Below are 17,091 nucleotides of genomic sequence, written 5' to 3'. Positions count from 1 at the left end.
GATTGGAAGGACTGAGAGAGGGAACGCTTGAGTGTCGTTTTTTTTCACTGGGGTAAGAAGTTCTTCAAAAGAGATATATTCAAACAAGATGAAACGTAAAAAAAAATCCCAAACTTACTGAAGGAAATACCATTGCATACACTTTAGACTGAGCACCCAGTGACATTGAAAGCCCAAGGGTTGAGCACCTAATCTTCAGAGTAATAGTCTAAGACCTTAACCATTAGGCCAGAGTGACTCTGTAATAACTGCCCTGAAAACTAATATATGACATGCGAATCAAAAACCCACACATAGGTAGAGCAGTATGTTAGTGTCCCCCAACAGTTGTATTGTTTATAGTGTGGAATGGAAGGACTGAAAGAGGGGACGATAGAGAGACAGTTTTTTCACTGGGGTAAGAAGTTCTTGAAAAGAGATATATTCAAACAAGACGAAAAGAAAAACTATTTTCCAACATTTTTAAAGAACTTAACATTGTCTACAATTTTAACAGAGCACACAGTGACATTCAAACACCAAGATATCCTATGGAAGGAAATTCAAGTTACTGGTAAGTACGGTTAGAATTAATTTTCCGGATCAGTACTGGGCTCAAAGATGCAGCACTGAGGTCTCTCGTGATAACAGGTGAGTAAATCGGTTTTTGTAGTTCGGCTGATTTTAGAGGAATATTTGTAAGTTTCAAAAATCGACACTTAGAAACTTTTTCAGCAAAAAACAGGCACTGATATCCTATGCAAGAAAATTCAAGTTACCGGTAAGTATGGTTAGAATTACTTTTCAGGATCAGTACTCGCCTCAAAGATGCAGGACTGAGGTCTCTCCTGATAACATGTGAGTAAATCGGAATTCGAAGTTCGGCTGATTTTAGAGGAATAATTGTAAGTTTCATAAATCGACACTTAGAAACCTTTTCAGCAAAAAGCAGGAACTGATATCCTATGGAAGGAATTTCAAGTTACTGGTAAGTATGGTTAGAATTACTTTTCAGGATCAGTACTGGGCTTAAAGATGCAGCACTGAGGTCTCTCCAGATAACAGGTGAGTAAATCGGAATTCGTAGTTTGGCTAATTTTAGAGGAATATTTGTAATTTTTAAAAATCGACACTTAGAAACTTTTCAGCAATAAGCATGCAATGATATCCTATGGAAAGAAATTCAAGCTACTGGTAAGTACGGTTAGAATTACTTTTCAGGATCAGTACTGGGCTCAAAGATTATTTGTAAGTTCCAAAACTCCACACACACAAGAATTTGCAAGTGAAACCAGTCAATGTTAGTCTATGGAAGGAAATTCAAGTTACTGGTAAGTATGCTTAGAATTACTTTTCAGGATCAGTACTGGGCTAAAAAATGCAGCACTGAGGTCTCTCCTGATAAAAGGTGAGTAAATCGGAATTCGAAGTTCGGCTGATTTTAGAGAAATATTTTAAAGATCCAAAACTCCACACTTAGAAGACTTTCCAAGTGAAACCAGTCAATGTTAGCCTATGGAAGGAAATTCAAGTTACTGGTAAGTACGGTTAGATTAACTTTTCAGGATCAGTGCTGGGTGCAAATATGCAGCACTGAGGTCTATCCTGATACCAGGTGAGTAAATCGGAACTCGTAGTTCGGCTGATTTTAGAGGAATATTTGTAAGTTTCAAAAATCGACACATAGAAACTTTTTCAGCAAAAAGCAGGCAAATATATCCTATGGATGGAAATTCAAGTTACGGGTAAGTACGGTTTGAAATACTTTTCAGGATCAGTACTGGGCTCAAAGATGCAGCACTGAGGTCTCTCCTGATAACAGGAGAGTAAATCGGAATTTGTAGTTCGGCTGATTTTAGATGAATATTTTAAAGTTCCAAAACTCCTCACTTAGAAGAATTTCCAAGTGAAACCAGTCAATGTTAGCCTATGGAAGGAAATTCAAGTTACTGGTAAGTACGGTTAGAATAACTTTTCAGGATCAGTACTGGGCGCAAAGATGCAGCACTGAGGTCTCACCTGATAACAGGTGAGTAAATCGGTATTCGTAGTTCGGCTAATTTTAGAGGAATATTTGTAAGTTCCAAAACTCCACACTTATTAGAATTTCCAAGTGAAACCAGTCAATGTTAGCCTGTGGAAGGAAATTCAAGTTACTGTTATGTAGAGTTAGAATTACTTTTCAGGATCAGTACTGGGTTCAAAGATGCAGTTCTGAGGTCTCTCCTGATAACAGGTGAGCAAATCGGAATTCGTAGTTCGACTGATTTTAGAGGAATATTTGTAAGTTTCAAAAATCGAGACTTGGAAACTTTTTCAGCAAAAAGCAGGCAATGATATCCTATGGATGAAAATTCAAGTTACGGGTAAGTACGGTTTGAAATACTTTTCAGGATCAGTACTGGGCTCAAAGATGCAGCACTGATGCCTCTCCTGATAACAGGAGAGTAAATCGGAATTTGTAGTTCGGCTGATGTTAGAGGAATATTTTAAAGTTCCAAAACTCCACACTTAGAAGAATTTTCAAGTGAAACCAGTCAATGTTAGCCTATGGAAGGAAATTCAAGTTACTGGTAAGTACGGTTAGAATTACTTTTCAGGATGAGTGCTGGCCTCAAAGATGCAGCACTAAGGTATTTCCTGATAACAGGTAAGTAAATCGGAATTCGTAGTTCAGCTGATGTTAGAGGAATATTTTAAAGTTCCAAAACTCCACACTTAGAAGAATTTTCAAGTGAAACCAGTCAATGTTAGCCTATGGAAGGAAATTCAAGTTACTGGTAAGTACAGTTAGAATTACTTTTCACTATCAGTACTGGGCTCAAAGATGCAGCACTGAGGTGGCTCCTGATTACGGGTGAGTAAATCGGAATTCGTAGTTGGGCTGATTTTAGATTAATATTTGTAAGTTTCAAAAATCGACACAGAACTTTTTTCAGCAAAAAGCAGGCAATGATATCCAATGGAAGGAAATTCAAGTTACTGGTAAGTACTATTAGAATGACTTTTCATGATCAGTGCTGGGCTCAAAGATGCAGCACTAAGGTCTCTCCTGATAACAGGTGAATAAATCGGAATTCGTAGTTCGGCTGATGTTAGAGGAATATTTTAATGTTCCAAAACTCCGCAATTTGAAGAATTTCAAAGTGAAACCAGTCAATGTTAGCCTATGGAAGGAAATTCAAGTTACTGGTAAGTACGGTTGGAATTACCTTTCAGGATCAGTACTGGGTTAAAAAATGCAGCACTGAGGTCTCTCCTGATAACAGGTGAGTAAATCGGAATTCGTAGTTCAGCTGATTTTAGAGGAATATTTGTAAGTTCCAAAACTCCACACTTAGAAGAATTTCCAAGTGAAACCAGTCAAGGTTAGCCTATGGAAGGAAATTCAAGTTACTGGTAAGCACGGTTAGAATAATTTTTCAGGATCAGTACTGGGCACAAAGATGCAGCACTGAGGTCTCTCCTGATAACAGGTGAGTAAATCTGAATTCGTAGCTCGGCTCATTTTAGAGGAATATTTGTAAGTTTCAAAAATCGACAGAGAAAATGTTTCAGCAAAAAGCAGGCAATGATATCCTATAGAAGGAAATTCATGTTTCTGGTAAGTACGTTTGGAATTACTTTTCAGGATCAGTAATGGGCGCAAAGATGCAGTACTGAGGTCTCTCCTGATAACAGGTGAGTAAATCGGAATTCGCAGTTCGGCTGATTTTACAGGAATATTTTAATGTTCCAAAACTCCACACTTAGAAGAATTTCCAAGCGAAACCAGTCAATGTTAGCCTATGGAAGGAAATTCAATTTACTGGTAAGTACGGTTAGAATTACTTTTCAGGATCAGTACTGGGCTCAAAAATGCAGCACTGAGGTCTCCCCTGATAACAGGTGAGGAAATTGGAATTCGTTGTTCGGCTGATTTTAGAGGCGTATTTGTAAGTTCCAAAACTCACACACAGAAGAATTTCCAAGTGAAACCAGTCAATGTTAGCCCACGGAAGGATATTTAAGTTACTGGTAAGTACGATTAGAATTACTTTTCAGGATCAGTACTGGGCTCAAAGATGCAGCACTGAGGTCTCTCCTGATAACAGGTGAGTAAATCGGAATTCGTAGTTCAGCTGATTTTAGTGGAATATTTTAAAGTTCCAAAACTCCACACTTAGAAGATTTTCCAAGTGAAACCAGTCAATGTTAGCCTATGGAAGGAAATTCAAGTTACTGGTAAGTACGGTTAGAATTACTTTTCAGGATCAGTACAGGGCTCAAAAATGCAGCACTGAGGTCTCTCCTGATAACAGGTGAGTAAATCAGAATTCGTAGTTCGGCTGATTTTAGAGGAATATTTGTAAGTTCCAAAACTCTACACTTAGAAGAATTTCCAAGTGAAAACAGTCAATGTTAGCCTATGGAAGGAAACTCAAGTTACTGGTAAGTACGGTTAGAATTCTCAGCGATGCCAGGAGGCAGATACACATCACCCCATGCGCCAGAGGTGCAAAAAAGCACCCTGGGGCTCCCGCGGCACAGAAGCCCCTTGCTTACAACAGGCACCAGCACTTTACCCGACGAGGGGGCAAATCGGGCTACATTGCCCAGCATCCTCAGCAACGCCAGGGGGCGGCAATGCATCACCCCACATGCCAGAGGCACACAAAAGCACTCTCATGCTCCAGCAGGGCAGGAGCCCATTGCTAACAACAGGCACCAGCACTTTACCCAGCAAGGGGGCAAACTTTGACTACATTGGCCAGTATCCTCAGTGCTGCCAGGAGGTGGTAACACATCACCCCACGTGCCGGATACGCACAAAAGCACCCTCGGGCTACCGCGGCCTGGGAGCCCCTTGCTAACAACAGACACTAGCACTTTTCCTGACGAGGGGGCCAATCGGGACTATGTTGCCCAGTATCCTCAGTGACGCCAGGAGGTGAAAACTCGTCACCCCATGGGCCCGAGGTGCACAAAAGCACGCGGGAGCCCCTTGCTAACAACAGGCTCCAGCACTTTGGGAGCCTCTTGCTAACAACAGGCACCAGCACTTTATCCGATGAGGGGGCAAATCGGGACTACATTGCCCAGAATCCTCAGCAACGTCAGGAGGCGGCAACGCGTCACCCTACGCGCGAAGGTGCACAAAAGCACCCTCGGGCACCTGCGGCGTGGGACACCCTTGCTAACAACAGGCACCAGCACTTTACCCGACGAGGGGGCAAACTGGGACTACATCGCCCAGCATCGTCAGTGACGCCAGGAGACCGCAATGCATCACCCCACATGCTGGAGGTGCAGAAAAGCACCATTGGGTTCCCACAGCACGGGAGCCCCTTGCTAACAACAGGCACCAGCACTTTATCCGACGAGGGGCCAAACCGGGACTACATTGCCCAGCATCCTCAGCGATGCCAGGAGGTGGCATTGTGTAGCCCCACGTCCCCAAGGTACACAAAAGCACCCTCGGGCTCCCGCGGTGCAGGAGACCCTTGCTAGATACAGGCACAAGCACCTTACCCGATGAGGGGGCAAACCGAGACTACATTGCCCAGCATCCTCAGCGATGCCAGGAGGTGGCATCGTGTAACCCCACATCACCGTGGCACACAAAAGCACCCTCGGGCTCCCGCGGTGCAGGAGCCCATTGCTAACAAAAGGCAGCAGCACCTTACCCGATGTGGGGGCAAAGCGGGACCCAGCACTGCCAGGAGGTGGCAAAAACATCATCCCATGTGCCGGAGGTGACAAAAGCACCCTCGGGATCCCGCGGCACGGGAGCCCCTTGCTTTCAATAGGCACCAGCACTTTAACCGACGAGGGTGCAAATTGGGACTACATTGCCTAGCATCCTCAGCGATGCCAGGAGGTGGCATCGTGTCACCCCACGTCACCGAGGCACACAAAAGCACCCTCGGGCTCCCTCGATGCAGGAGCTCTTGCTAACAACAGGCATAAGCACCTTACCCGATGAGGGGGCACACCGGGACTACATTGGCCAGCATCCTCAGCACTGCCAGGAGGTGGCAATGCATCACCCCATGTGCCAGAGGCGCACAAAAGCACCCTCGGGTGCCAGTGGAGCGGGACCCCCTTGCTAACAACAGACTCCAGCGCTTTACCTGACGAGTGGGCAAACCAGGACTACATTGCCTAGCATCCTCAGTGATGCCAGGAGGCAGAAACGTGTCACCCCACGCGCCAGAGTCGCTAAAAAGCACCCTGGGGCTCGCCCGGCATGGGAGCCCCTTGCTAACAGGCACCAGTACTTTACCCGACGAGGGGGCAAACCGGGACTACATTGCCCAGCATCCTCAGTGATGCCAGGATGTGGCATCACACCACCCCACGTCCGCGAGGCACACAATAGAACCCTCGGGCTCTCACAGCGCAGGAACCCCTTGCTAACAACAGGCACCAGCACCTTACCCGATGAGGGGGCAAACCAGGACTACATTGGCCAGCATCCTCAGCGTTGCCAGGAGGTGGCAATGCATCACCCCACACGCCAGAGGTGCACAAAAGAACCCTCGGGTTGCAGCGGTGCAGGAGCCCGTTGCTAACAACAGGCACCAGCACATTACCGGATGAGGGGGCAAACGGGGACTACATTGGCCAGCATCCTCAGTGCTGCCAGGAGGTGGCAATACATCACCCCATGCGCCAGAGCCGCACAAAAGCACCCTCGGGCTCCCAAGGTGTGGGAGCCCCTTGCTAACAACAGGAACTAGTACTTTACCCGACGAGGGAGCCAATCGGGACTACGTTGCCCAGCATCCTCAGTGATGCCAGGAGGCGGCACCATGTTACCCCGTGCGCCAGAGGTGCACAATAGCACGCGGGAGCCCCTTGCTAACAACAGGCACCAGCACTTTACCCGACGAGGGGGCAAATCGGGACTACATTGTCCAGCATCCTCAGCAATGTCAGGAAACAAAATCGCGTCACCCCACGTCTCCAAGGCACAGAAAAGCACCCTCAGACTCTCGCAGTAGAGGAGCCCATTGCTAACAACAGGCACCAGAACCTTACCCGATGAGGTGGCAAACCGGGACTACATTGGCCAGGATCCTCAGCGCTGCCAGGAGGTGGCAACGCGTCACCCCACGTGCCAGAGGCACACAAAAGAACCCCCGGGCTGCAGTGGTGTGGGAGCCCCTTGCTAACAACAGGCACCAGTAGTTTACCGGATGAGGGGGCAAACCGAGACTACATTGGCCAGTATCCTCAGTGCAGTCAGGAGGTAGCAATGCATAACCCATGCGCCGGAGGTGCACAAATGCACCCTCGGGCTTCCACGGCGTGAGAGCCCCTTGCTAACAACAGACACTAGCACTTTACCCGACGAGGAGCCAATCAGGACTACGCTACCCAGCATCCTCAGTGACGCCAGGAGGCGGCAATGTGTCACCCCATGCACCAAAGGCACACAAAAGCACGTGGGAGCCCCTTGCTAACAACAGGCACCAGCACTTTACCCGATGAGGGGGCAAATCGGGACTACATTGCCCAGCATCCTCAGCAATGCCAGAAGGCGGCAACGCGCCACCCCATGCACCAAAGGTGCACAAAAGCACCCTGGGGCTCCCGTGGCACGGGACCCCCTTGCTAACAACAGAAACCAGCGCTTTACCTGATGAGGGGGCAAACCAGGACTACATTGCCCAGCATCCTCAGTGATGCCAGGAGGCAGAAACAGGTCACCCCATGTGCCAGAGGTGCAAACAAGCACCCTGGGGCTCCCACGGCACAGGAGCCACTTGCGAACAACAGGCACCAGCACTTTACCCGATGAGGGGGCAAACGGGGACTACATTGCCCAGCATCCTCAGCAACACCAGGAGGTGGCAATGCATCACCCCACATGCCAGAGGCATGGAAAGAACCTGAAAGCAGAGGGGACAGAGTCTGGGTCACTTGCCAGTGACCAAGGGTAGGATGGACCAATGCCCACAGATGTTGGGTGCTTCAGGTGAGTTGAAAGGTGTCTTGACTCTTCAGCCACGAGGTCCAGGAGGCGTCAACGAAGATCATGAGCCGGATTCGACCTGTCCCACAAAGTCTGTCGAGTGTTGCAATGTCGGCGACCGGATTTGACCCCACAAGACTTGGCATCGGCAAGTCTCGTGGAAAGAGAAGAAGGATGTCGGTGCAGACCAGCAAGATCTGAGGGACTGACCCAGTGAGGGTAAGTCAGGGCACGTCTGGAGCAACCAGGGAAGCCCAAGCAGAAGAGGAGTTGCCTTCGTGGGGCCCCACTGGCCAACGGGCTAGCGATCGCGAAGGAGCCTCGAGCGGTCGCACTGGAACCTGGCCCACAAGTCACTCATGGAGTGGAGGCCAGAGATCTTCAGTGCAGTCAGTGCTCAAGGCTGGGGCTACTCGGAACCCAAAGCAGAACTTCAAGGATCAACAGGAAGTCAATGTACCAGCAATAGTACACGGTGCCCAGGGGTCAAGGTTACTCATCACCCACGATAGCCACGGGCCTCAGCTTTGCTGTGGACTCAGGGTAGCCTCATGGGAAGTCAGGAATTCCACCTCTGGTGATGCAGAGACTTCGGCATCCAATGGGAGCTTCGGAATTGCAGCCCGGGCAGTTGGTTCTTTGGTGCCTGCCAAGCAGGGGAGTCACTCCTTGACCCCAAGGGAGATTTCTTCAGTCTTCTAGTCGGGATAGAATGTCGAAGTTCCAGGATATATGTTGCAGAGTTTCGTCCAGGGTAATCTAAAGTCACAAGGACTGGGTTCCCATACTTATACTAAGTTTGCTAAGTTTGGGGGTTGGACATACTCTAGGCACCCAACTAATGGAGGGTTTGGAAAGAGGGGTGGCTACACCCATTTCCTTTGTCCAGTTTCACGCCAGAGCAGGGGCAGGTAGCCCCTGCAACCGGTTTGAAGTGGACTATGCACAGGGACACCAAGTGTGCCCTCAGTGCAGGACTTCAAAGCACCAGAGAGTGCTCCCGCCCAGCCCCAATACGCATCTGCCTGTCTGGGGAGGTGGTTACACCTCCCTGGGACACAAAACCTATTGTCCAGGCTTTCCCTGCCAGAGTTTTGGTCAGCAGCAGGAGGCCAGACCCGTGTCTGTGGCAGAGGCATCCATTTAGAGATGCCAGGGCTCTAGAAAGTCCTACCGGGTTCGACCAGTGTGAACATGCCTCTCCCTCTAGAAGGGTGGAATGCAACACCCGCCGCCAGAACTGGCGGGTCGGTAGTATTCCAAAGCGGTTGACACCAAACTCGACATGTTTCCGTGCAGCCTTCCCAAAGTTAGAATTTACCCCGAGGTTATAATGCACTTAAGAGTATATGGTCAGGCTGCACCACAAACAGCATCAGAGGAGATACTCAGAATGCTGCAGAGGGGCCCTGCTCATGCAGGGGCACCCTCTCACATAAAAACCAAGCACTCTGCCTTCAGGATTGTTAAGGCCTGCCATAGGAGTGACTTATAGGTTTTATATGTGTGTGCAATGGTAGTGACATAGGTAGCCTATACCACTGTAAGGGGTGCAAGCACACCCTTACCCAGGCTACAGTAGCAGACCTGTGGTGTCATTTTGGAGTGCTTCCCAGGGGTGGCATAATACATGCTTCAGCCCCTGGTAGGCCTCTGAGGTACCTATACCCTAGGTACATAGTATATCATATACTAGGGGCTTAGATGGCACTCCAGAATCCAATTAGATATGTACCTAATGTACATTGAAACCATTTTAGAGAGAAAGCAGCTAGGCTGGGGTCCTGATTAGCAGGGCCACAGCCAGAATGAGTTCGAAAAACAGTGAAACACCAGCAAAAAGTGGGGGTACCCATGTGAAGCAGATCCTACTCTCCTACACAACCCCCCAAACGCAGGGACATTAAACTAACCTTGACCAGTTGAGTCTTCATGTTCTAAGTGGAAATACCTAGAGAGTCCATCTGCATTGGCATGGTTACTCCCAGGTCTATGTTCCACTGTAAAGTCCATCCCCTGTAGGGAAATGGACCACCTAAGCAGTTTGGGGTTTTCACCCTTCATTTGTTTTAGCCATAAGAGGGGCTTATGGTCTGTCTGAACTAGGAAGTGAGTACCAAACAAGTATAGCCTCAACTTCTTCAGAGCCCAAACCACAGCAAAGGCCTCCCTCACAATGGCTGACCAACGTTTCTCTCTAGGGGTCAGCCTTCTGCTTATGAAAGCTACTGGCTGATCCTGACCTTCATTATTCAATTGTGACAGTACAGCCCCTACCCCCAATTCAGATGCATCTGTTTGGACAATGAACTTTTTGGAGTAGTCAGGACTCTGCAGAATGGGAGCCGTGCACATGGCCTGCTTCAGGTCATCAAATGCCTTTTGACAGCTAGCTGTCCACTGAACCTTTTTGGGCATCTTTTTAGAAGTTAAGTCCTTCAGGGGTGTCACTATTGATCCATACCCCTTGACAAATCTCTTATAGTACCCAGTCAGGCCTAAGAAGGCTCTCACCTGAGTCTCGGTAGTTGGAGAAATCTATTCCATTATGGTCTGGATTTTGCTCTGCAATGGTTGAACCTGGCCTCCACCTACAAGGTGGCCCAGGTACACAACCTGACTCTGCCCTATCTGGCACTTAGTAGCCTTGATAGTTAAGCCTGCCTTTTTCAGGGCCTCCAAAACATTCCTCAGGTGGACCAAGTGAACCTCCCAGGTGGAGCTAAAGACAGCAATATCATCTAGATATGCTGCACTAAAGTCTTCCAGGCCTGTAAGGACTTGATTCACCAACCTCTGGAAAGTGGCAGGTGCATTCTTCAAACCAAAGGGCATTACCACAGATTGATAGTGCCCACTAGGGGTAGAAAATGCTGTCTTTGGCTTTGCATCATTAGCTAGTCTGATCTGTCAGTAGCCAGCTGTCAGGTCAAATGTGCTTAGAAACTTGGCTGAGGGCAAAGTATCTATTAGCTCATCTGCCCTGGGGATGAGATGGGCATCAGTCCTAGTGACTGCATTGTCACCTCTGTAGTCTATACAAAACCTCATTTCTTTCTTTCCATCTGTGGTGTGAGGTTTAGGTACCAGGACAACTGGACTAGCCCAAGGGCTAACTGAGGGTTCAATCACACCCAAATCCAACATCTTTTGGACTTCTGTCCGTATACAGTCCCTGACATGGTCAGGTTGCATGCAGATCTTATTCTTCACAGGTAGACTGTCCCCAGTGTCCACTTCATGAGTGCACCAGGTGGTCTGACTTGGAGTCAGAGAAAACATATGTCTAAACTGGCTGATAAGGTTTCTGCAGTCAGTTTGCAGTCAGTGAGGCTGCCTGCCAAGGCTACACCATCAACTTACCCATCATCAGGGTTCTGAGAAAGCAGGTCAGGGAGTGGGTCACTCTCTTCCTCCTGTCCTTCATCAGTAGCCATGAGCAAGCCCATGTCTACCCTGTCAACATATGGTTTAAGTCTGTTGACATGAAGTACCCTGTGGGGACACCTAGGGGTGCCAAGGTCTACAAAGTAGGTAACCTCCTCTTTCTGTTCAACAATTGTATGGGGGCCACTCCATCTGTCCTAGAGGGCTGCTGGGGCCACAGGCTCCAACACCCACACTTTCTGTCCTGGCTGGTAAACAGTCAGTACAGCCTTTCGGTCATGCCAGGCTTTTTGCAGTTATTGGCTAGCCTCAAGGTTTTTGTTAGCCTTTTTCATGTACTGAGCCATCCTGGAGCGGAGACCAAGTAAATAGTTCACTATATCTTGCTTTGGGGGCTTGAGAGGTAACTCTCTTCCTTCCTTCACCACACACAATGGACCCCTGACAGGGTGACCAAACAAAAGTTCAAATGGGCTGTAACCAACCCCCTTTTGAGGCACCTCCCTGTATGCAAATAAAAGGCAGGGCAAGAGTAGGTCCCATTTTCGCCTAAGCTTCTCTGGGAGTCCTTTAATCATGCCCTTTAAGGTTTTGTTGAATCTCTCAACTAAATCATTGCATTGTGGGTGATAGGGTGTGGTGAACTTACTTGTAGTTCACTCCACACTCCTTCCACATAGCAGTCAAGTAACAAGACATGAAGTTTGCACCCCTGTCAGATACTACCTCCTTAGTAAAGCCTACTCATGAGAACACACTCAAGAGAGCTCTTGCCACTACAGGTGCTGTAGTGGTCCTTAGGGGAATTGCCTCTGGGTACCTGGTGGCATGATCCACCACCACCAGTATAAACCTGTGCCCAGATATTGTTTGAGGATCCATGGGACCAACAATGTCAATCCCTACCCTTTCAAAGGACACCCCCACCACAGGTAGTGGTATCAGGGGAGCCTGTGTAGTGCCACCTGCTTTGCCACTGGCTTGGGAGGTTACACAGGAGCGACAAAACTCCTTTGTGTCCTCAGACATGTGGGGCCAGTGAAAGTGAGGGACAATTCTGTCCCAAGTCTTGTTCTGGCCTAGGTGTCCTGCTAGGGGAATATCATGGGCTAGTGTCAATAGGAAACCCCTAAACTTCAGAGGTATAACCAACCTCCTGGATGCACCAGGCTTAGGGTCTCTACTCTCTGAGTAAAGGAGTCCATCATCCCAATAAACTTTATGGGTGCCACTTGCATTCCCAGCAGCCTCATCAGCAGCTTGCTTTCTGAGGGGTTCAAGAGAGGGGCAGTGTGAGAAGTTGGCCTGGCATATGCTTGTCACTAGTTAAAGTGGCCACCTTGCACCAGTCCAATTCGACTCTTATGGTAGATAGGTTTAAGACAACCTTTTAAAGAAAGCTATCCTAGTGGTAGCTGTGGAGAGCAACCTTCAGGCTAAGTCTCAGAGGAATGTAAAGCAGCTTGTTTTACCTTATAATCTCTTGAATTACCAAATGAAAAGACACCACACAGGTATATATATAAAATATATATGTATTTATTTCTAGACACACTCTACTAATCTCTTTATGAGATTAGAAGTCAGGGACATATGCACAAATCAATGTTTCACACCAAATTAAGCACTTATATGGCTGGGGCCCTAGGGGCGTACCAGACCATATACTAAATAAGAGGTTTAGGAATGTCGACTTGCAAGGGGACAAGGCTTAGGGCCTTTAGAATCACTGGGGCCTCACTAATCCACCCAAGGCAGGTAAGTAAAGGACCCATGGGAGACACGTGCAGTGTGACAACACAGCCACGGGTTCCCCATTAATTTCAATGGAGAAAGTCGCGGTTGGATTTTTAAAGTTTTAGGGTACTTTGGAAGAGGCTACAAGCAAGCCACTTACAAGGTAAGTACTTTGAGGGCCAACACATACAGGAGCACCGGAGTGCACGAGTTACCTCACCCAGGGAAGCCGGGTGCATAGGTGTCTTTTGGTGTCGGGTCGCGGCGTCGTTTTCAATGGAAGCCGAAGAAGATTTGCTGCTTGTGAAGACTGGAGAAGTGTCCGGTGGAATCCAGGGCTGGATACAGAAGAAGGAAGACCTGAAAGCAGAAGGGACAGTGTTCACAGTCACTTGCCAGTGACCCAGGGCCAGGAAGATGGATGCCCACGGTAGTCGGGGGATTTCAGGTGATTCATGGGTGTCTAGACTCTTCAGCCACAAGGTCCAGGAGGCAATGATGACAACCAGGAGCTGGATTCAGAGTTTCCCACAAAGTCTGCAGCTTACTAAGGTAACAGCAACTGGATTGGAGCCAACATGTCTTGGCAACAGCAAGTCTTGTGGAATGTGAAGAAAGTCAGCGGTGCAGACCAGCAAGGTCTGAGGGACTCACCCAGCAAGGGTAAGTCAAGGCAGGCCTGGAGCAATCAGGAGAGCCCTTTGGTTTGATGAAAAAGTCTTCAGGGGACCCACAAGCCAACCGACAAGGGATCGTGAAGACGCTTTGTGAGGATTCACTTCACCGGAGCCCACAGTCACTCGGGACAAGGTAAGCCTCTGATTTTCAAGGGAAATCCTGCTGGAGGTTTGTACCACACATGGTCAAATGCACAAGTTCATAGAACGTGGTGAAGGGGTTGCACTCGACAATAGTGCACGGTACCCAGGTATTGCTGTTCCTCATCACCCTTGGGGTCCACTCGCCTCAGGTTTGCTGGGGACTCACAATGGCCATCTAGAAGTCAGGAAATCCACTTCCGAGGCTGCAGGGACTTTGGACTCCGGCGAGAGCGGGAAAGTTTGCAACCATTGATTCAAAGTTTTGGTGCCTGCCAAGCAGGGTAGTCACTCCTTGACTCCAAGGCAGATTCTTCAGTCTTCCAAAGGTAGTGGAACATCGAAGGCCCAGGATTCTTCTTGTAGAGCGTCATCCAGGGATATCTAGTTTGCACTGGCAAGGTTTCCCTATCTTATACTAAAGGAAAGGGAGGGACTATCTCTATGACCACTCCTCTGGGAGGGTCAGGGGAGTGGGTGGTTACACCCACTTCCCTTTGTCCAGTTTCACGCCAAAGCAGGGGCAGGTAGCCCCTGAACCGGTTTAGGCTGGCATATGCACAGAGGAGCCTACTGCTCCCCCAGTGCAGGACTTCAAAGCACTCTAGGAGTGCACCCACCCAGCCCCAATACACTAAATCCTGTCTGGAAGGTGGTGACACCTCCCTGTAACAGGATGCCTATTGTTGGGCCTCCTTCACTGCGAGTTTCAGTCAGCAGCAGGAGGGCAGCCCAGTGTCTGTGCTGGTGGCATCCATTTTGTGATGCCAGGCTCTTTCAGATTTCTACTGTGTTTCCACAGTAGGTACATGTCTATCCCTCTAGAAGGGTGGGATCATACTCCTACACCAGTTACTGGTGTGGGGGTATGATTCCAAGGTGTTTGACACCAAACACGACATGTTTTGATGCAGCCATCCCAAAGTTAGCATTTACCGCTAGGTTATAATGCACTTAAGAGTATATGGTTTAACCGCATCCACAAACAGCCACAGAGAATAGACTCTGAGGGCTGCAGAGGGGCCCTGCTCAGGCAGAGGCACCCCCTCACATGGAAAACCAAGCACCCTACCCTCAGGATTGATAGGGCCTGCCTTAGGGGTGACTGATAGGTTTATATGTGTGTGTAAGGTGAGATATAGGGAACCTATACCTCAGTGAGGAGTGCTAACACTACCTCACCCAGGTTGCCGTAGCAGGCCTGTGGTGTCAGATTTAGTCTGCTTCCCAGGGGTGGCATAATTCATGCTTCAGCCCCTGGTAGGTCTGTGAAGTACCTATGCCCTTGGTACCTAAGGTACCATATACTAGGGGCTCATAAGGTACCACAGTATCCAATCACTAGTGCATCTAATATGCACTCCAAGTTGTTTAGAGAGAACAGAGAGGCTGGGGCCCTGATTAGCAGGGACCCAGCCAGACTATAGCCAGAAACCCGTGTAAACATCAGAAAAAAAGTGGGGGTAACATAAGTGCAGATCCTACTCTCCTACAGGCAGGTTTTCTGCTCCTGGCTCAGATCAGACCTGGAAGGGCCCCCTGTCCCCAAGAACTCAACCTGGTCAGGTTTAAGCTCCTCTGGGACAGTTCCTTCTTCAGGCTCAAGATCATCTCCCTGAGGAGACTGGTCAGTAATCTGAGTCAGGGGGGGAAGGCTCTGCCTTAACCCTACTGCTCCTCCTCTTGTGCAGCACCTGGTCCATTATTACAGAATCCAGGGCCTGTCCAGCTTTAGACATTTTGGCCTGTGACCTAGTCACAGCAAAGACATGAGCAGGGATCCCTAACATTTCTGCATGTGTCCTGAGCTCCACTTCAGCCCAAGCTGAAGTCTCTAGATCATTGCCAAGCAAGCACTGTACTGGTAGGTCTGCACTTACCACAACCTTCTTAAGGCCAGTTACCCCTCCCCAGGAGACGTTAACAACTGCCAGAGAATGGTCTGTTCTGACATTGCTAGCATTGGTCACTTGGTACATTTCACCAAGTATAATCTGCCCAGGATCCACAAGATCTTTTGTCACCATTGTGACACTTGCTCCTGTGTCCCTGAATGCCCAAGCTTCTATTCCATTTATCAAAGGCTGCTGTCTGTATTTGCCAAAGTTACTGGGACTCACACAGGGGGACATATACATGCCCCCATCACAGACAAGCACAGCCTGAGTTGGAACTCTGACTAGGCCAGAGCCAATCTCAGAACCCAGGAGATCAATGACGCTAAATTAAAATTGTTTGGGGAACTACTATGGGGAATGTATTTTACTGTGTGTTTAAGCTTACAAATTGTATTTAATCAATTTTGTGATTACGATGTATATTGGATACTTTTATGGTTTTATGTCAATAAGCCGAGTAATATTTTTGAAAGAAAGAAAAGTAATTAGACTTTGTGGGTTTTCTTACATAAAGAATTGTGATTTCCTAATTCTGATTCTGTAAGAATCGCAATTTGGAAATCACAATTCCTGCTTTTTGAACATCTGGCCCATGGGGAATGCTTCTCTATAGTACAGCCGATTTTAGACTTTTTACTGGCTTTTAAGTTTTTACTAGCTTTGACACTGAATGTGATAAAGAACAACGGCAGCGAGGAAGGGTTTGCATATAAATACACATCATGCATCATAAATGTATGTTAGTTTTAGTGAATATTCCAACTGATCACGGATTAGCAGTTCCGCCGCAGCTGGTTTAGAAGCCATCGCTTGCCTTAAGCAGTAGTACTTCTGAAGTATGTTTTCGTAAAAATCCATGTTCAGAAACATATTTTTAATGGTTAGCATTTTGGAAAGTTTCCTGAAGAAAACAGTCCTCGGCCCATTTTAGTAATACAGCCTTCTAATTTTTGTAATAATTACATGGCTAATAGGGATAAACCTATTAACATATTTATGGCTATTGCTTCATATTCATTTTCTGCACAGCTCATTAATCTTCATCCAGTTTGTTCGTGGGTGACAGCTCAATCCATTTTGTGACCTCTGTGTAGCAGTCATATCTAGGCATTTCTTTCTTTCCATGAAAATATGCTGTGTTAATGGCTGGAGCACAATAGAGCGCAATCCAATGATTGACAGGCCCCATTGATGTTATTCAAACGTGCATTTTATTATCCGGCTGAGTCCAATGTGTTGTGGCGCTATTGTTGGAGTGCTGTCAGAGCACGAGCATACGGAGTCAATCACATTGTCAACAGGGTTTGATTAT

This window comes from Triturus cristatus, chromosome 5_2 (genome assembly GCF_964204655.1).
Source record: "Triturus cristatus chromosome 5_2, aTriCri1.1, whole genome shotgun sequence".
Taxonomy (NCBI): Eukaryota; Metazoa; Chordata; class Amphibia; order Caudata; family Salamandridae; genus Triturus; species Triturus cristatus.
Note: the sequence above shows the minus strand (reverse complement) of the source record.